This window comes from Rosa rugosa, chromosome 6 (genome assembly GCF_958449725.1).
Source record: "Rosa rugosa chromosome 6, drRosRugo1.1, whole genome shotgun sequence".
Classification (NCBI taxonomy): Eukaryota; Viridiplantae; Streptophyta; class Magnoliopsida; order Rosales; family Rosaceae; genus Rosa; species Rosa rugosa.
Window position 1 is genome coordinate 36,891,074 of NC_084825.1, and position 5,351 is coordinate 36,896,424.

Sequence of the window (5,351 nt, forward strand, 5' to 3'; positions counted from 1 at the left end):
CAAGTCAACTTTAGCATATTTTCCTACTTCGGCTAGGAAAAACCGAGCTAGACAAGGAAGGAGGGGTGGCAGACTAACCAAATGAAATCAAAATGTGCTGAAACTTTCCAAATCCATTCTAGACAGCCCAAGGATCATTTCTTATGAAGAGTGCAAGAGCTTTTTTTGAGTGGAAGGCCTTCAAACAATCAGCCCAATTTTCTACAGAAGCAAAACTGGAAAACTGGACCTGTAAGAGGTCCAGCAGCATTTTCGGCCCAACCACATGGAAGAAAGCTCTGAAATTTGGTCAGCATGATCTAGATTCATAGTGGAACATTTTTTATGAAGACATTATGGTCAGAATCTGAATTTCTGATGGAGATATACATGAAGGAATAAAGGAGCCGAAAGTGCTTCCTTATCTCCCAAATTCATCATTCCTATTAGTGCTCCACCTCCATCTCCACCTCCCTTATCTCCCAAATTCATCATTCCTATTAGTGCTCCACCTACACCTCCACCTCCCTTATCTCCAATTAGTGCTCCACTTTCATTTGTTTAATGCCAAAGTAGTTGGCATGGTAGCCTATAAATAGAGGTTACATTGAAACACAATTCACACATTCACATTCAACAACAACATCTCTAAGATGATCTAAGTTCTCTCTAGAGAAAACCTCTCTAAGAGCAACTCCTCTCCTTCTCTTTCTCTTACCGGTGATCATACTCCTAGTCCTAGTCTTCTCAGAAGCCGACTTTCAGTGCCACCAAACCCTCTGTCAACGTGCTTCGGTCCTAGTCTCCTCGGGAGCCGACGGTAGTGCCGCGACCACAACGGTTACAGAACCATCCAAGCAAGGGTAACGCCCTAGCAACCCAACCAAGCTAAAGTCACGCTTTAGCAAGATCTCAACATTTCCCGGTGATGTCGCTCTGCTCGATCTACAATATTGAGTATCGATTGTGTTAACAAGAAGAAACTTCAGCAAAGTCCTCACCACGAGGCAGAAAGAATCCCACGACGAGGTTGGTGCTCTCCTCGTCTACAATCGCTTGAAAAGAAGTCAGGTCAAGGGACATCCCCGACGACCGCACCCGAACGGTGCTGGCACGTCCGCGCAGAAAAGGACTGTTGACCAGCTGCAGCAAAATTGGAGCCAAACATTTTGGCACGCCCAGTGGGACAAACTGTGAGCTGTAAATCACACCACTATTAAGAAGTTGAGGTTAGTAAGGGGTTGTGAATCATAACGGAATAGGTGAAGTCTCTTTTGTTAATATTGACCTAAACTCCTTATTGGTGCCTAGTTCAGGTCCCTTAAGGTTAAGGGCGGTTTTTATTAACACTTGTTGAACTGTCTTCACACTTATGATCTTTCTCATCTTAGTAAGAATAGCCTATGTGAAATGGTGTCTAGAAAGGGGACAACGTTCATAACAGGTTATTGAATCCAGAAGTGCGTACAAATGGGCCTAAACCACTATGTGGGAGTAGTTCATGCCAAAATGGATTCTGCCTCTTTTGTTCGCCCTCCCCCACCTGGCCATTTCAGTAAGGTTGCCCAAAGGATTTGAAAGAAAGTTTGTGTCTAGGCGACTATACTTGGGCCGCACGTCTAAACCTTGATTCATAGTGTCTTATTGAATTCAGCTACTTTCAATTCAGACTTCCAGAAGCCATTGGGAAGTCAAGCGCAAACTCTTATCAAAAGGTTTACGTTAACTGCCCGAAACATAAGACCTCCAGTTACAGACCGCACTCGCGTGCAGACTGTCGTGGTCTTTTAGAAGAATTAGTAATTCAAAGATTTTTTCTCCACACGCCATCAACAGAGATGACGACCGAACGAGGAGAAGGTCAACAGCCCACTACTGAGGGCGAGGCAGTTCTCACCGCCCAGCCTAATGAGGCCGGAAAAGCTTCTGATACCACCAGGGTGACTGAGGATGAGGTGAGAGCGGATGTTTTTGTACCCATCCCTATCCCAGAAAACGCCAGCCTGGAAGCGCAACTTAACATCATGCGAAAAAACAATAGTACATTCTGGGCAAAGACGGCTAAAAGATTCGAGGAGCAGCGACGGATGTCCAACAATCTGATGACGAAAGTCAGGCTGGAGATGGAGCGCAATGCGGAGCTGTTGCAAGGGCATATAGACCACACGTCACGACAAGCCCAGGAGCAACATGAACAGCTCGTGACCTTGATAAATGCCCAAGCTGCGCAGACTAAGGTCGTTCTCACAGAAGTCGCGGCTATTCGCAGTGAGGGATACAATACCGCGATCCAAGTTGCCATGCAAAAAACTGAGATGGATCAGGCAAGAGATGTCCTGAATAAGGTGTTAGGGGACCCCAATGCTATTCTAGGGTCCCTCGGCCAGCCTACAGGGTCAGGCAAGTACATACCACCAAATGCTCGAGAAAAAGCAAGCGGCGGCAGTACAGCCACATCCGTTACTGCTGTATCAGTCAGAGGTAAAGAAACTACTGTGGCAACGGGCGGGAAGAACAACGCCGCGTCATCAGTCACGCAAGGAACTAGGACTTTGAAAATCAATGAAGGGGCCTCTGTTGGTCATAGCCTGTTTCCCCAATATGACAGCGACGGAGTTGAATACGTGCACCACGATCCACCTCCAGCAAGCCATTATGGTATCGACCGGGTTAAAAGTCCAGCGAAGGTCACCACAGCCACAAAGGGTCAGCCAGCAGTGGGTTTTATGTCGCAGACGTCAACCCGACACAAAATGACCCATGGAGGCGGCATATCTTTGGTTAATCAAGCTTCACAGGCGCCACCGCTGATCTGGCCAGTTGATGATACAGTGGTTCACCCACCTCCTCCTGATCCAAGATATATAAGGAGAGAGGAGGTAGAAGCAATGATCAGGGCCGCGAACCAGAGGCCTAACCTGGAGGAGGCCTACCAAGGGCCCTTCCCACCGCATATTACACAGACACCTTATCCTAGGGGATATAAGAACATTACGTTCTCTACTTTCTCGGGAGAGGAAGTCGAAAATGCCGCGGCCCATTTGGTTAGGTTTCGAATACAGTGTGGCCAATACCAGAACGATGACAATCTGAAGTGTAACATCTTCGCTACTTCTTTATCGGGGTCTGCCTTCACCTGGTTCACTAAGCTGCAACCTGGATCAGTTGCAAGTTGGCCCGCGATGGAGAAGCTGTTCAAGGAAACCTTCGGGACTATCGAGCCGGAAGTAGATCTGGCTTCACTCACTCAGATGGCTCAGCAGCCAACTGAATCCGCTGTCATGTACCTTCAGCGCTTTCAGATCCAGAAAGGAAAGTTGAACGTGATTCTACCGGAGAAAGAACTGGTAAAGTTGGCAATCAAAGGCTTAGAGCCCCGCCAACGCAAAAAACAGCATGGAAGCATGTTCAACTCTATGGGGGAACTGATCACAGAAGTAGGGAGCTTTGAGCATCTCCTCAGGGAAATGGACGCCATGAGAAACTCATCCAAAGGAACATACATGCCTGGGAAGCATAGAACTGTGGCTGCGCTCAGCCATCAATCAAGTTCCTATTATCCTTACTATAGGAGCGAGGAATCCGGCCTGGCAGAGGCTGACGAGTCTGAAGAAGACGAGATAGCTGCGCTGGAACTCACCGGGAAAAAGGCTTCAACGTTAAAGCAACTGAAACTGTGCAAAGAGCCGGTGAAGCTCAAGTCGGTGGTTTTCACCAAACCAGAGTTTGCAAGTTATACTTACGACGCGAACAAAGCGCATGAAATCTTGGATGAAATGATCGCCGCAAGGATGGTGAAAACTGACTTCGGCCCATTTCCCAAACCAGAGCAGCTAAGGGGGAAGAAATACTGCAAACTCCATAATATGTGGAATCATAATACAGCCGATTGTGTTAAGCTGAAGGATCAGATCCAAATCTGGTTAAATAACGGTAGTTTGCAAGTAGAGGCACCGAAAACAGCAGCAGCGTTGGTGGACCTAGATCCCTTCCCAGATACCGGCATCAACATGGTGGACGTGGCATGGGGTGAAAAAGATCAGCAGAATCAAAGTCCAGACAATGCGGCTAAGGATTTGAAAAGGGTTGGAGACAAAGTCATAAAGCGGGAATCCAAGACTCGTTTACCCATCGTCCTATGCTCTCGGTGCAAGGAAGAATGTGACACTCAAGCCCTAGATGAGGAAACATCCCAGACTGTCCGCTTTGGATCTCTGCCGCCAATACGGTTAGTATCATCCTCTAGAAACTTCCAACCATGCAGCCCAAGAGTATACAGTGGTTCAGAAACTCTTTCTCCAAGGGACTCAAACTTATTCAAAAAGTTGAAGACCGCGAGGGAAGAAGAGCAAGTAGATAAGCGGCAAGGGGTTTTAACCAGACCTTACATTCCGCCAGTGTCGACGTCCTCCATCAAAGAAGGGAAATGGTATACACAGAAGAAGGGCAAGGCGGTGGAGATGAGCTCTTCAAGGAAGAGAAAACTCCAGCGGAGGTTTGGAGAAGCAAAGCGAACCTTGGAAGCACTAGATCAAGGACTGATCAAACCATCGCAATTACTAAAATCTCCAGAAGAGTATCAGAGACAATTGGAGGCACTGGCCTCCAAGAGATTCGTTTCCCCGCGAGTTCAGAAACAGCAGCCCAAAGTATCGCGTGAAGAGCGAAAGCCACGGGCCCCCAAGAGCAGCGCTCAGGAGAAGTCCCTGGTTCCCGCAAGGCGGAAACCGCCGCCAGCTCGTAAAGTCAATGTTTGGCGGAGAATATCTCACGAAGGAAGAAATAGCGAGCCTTCAATCTTTGACAGGCTGGGGGGCAAAGACAATCGGTCCGCAACTGTGCAGTGGAGGCCTAAGAAAGTTCAAAGTTTGGTGGTCGCTCTCCCAAAGGAAGTGCCAACGGCGAAACAAATTTCAGAGTCGTTGAACCAGGTTCCCATGGTACAGGAGCACGAACAAGCCAAGGCGGTAATCCCCACAGAGGAATCATTGGTTGCTTTCATGGCTAAACAGTTCAACACCGAAATCTCAGCAGATGAACCCAAGCTCAATCTTGATGATGACATGGACGAGACAGAAATGGTGGATACCTCTTGCGATATGGTTTATGTGCTTCCTGCTAAGTATGCCTTACCAGTCGCTGTGCAGGAATGCGTAGAAGCTGACGCGATTGGAAAACAGCAGTTGCAGATCTTTTCAGCCGCAACAACACCGGTGGAAACAGTAGTGTTCCTTGAGACTAAAGATGCTAACAGCAAGGGTTTCTTCATGAGCTTCACAAGACCCACACCCGCCATGGTGCAACACATGCGACCTCTGTATATCACAGCAGAAATGAATGGGACTAAGGTCAGTAAGATAATGGTTGATACC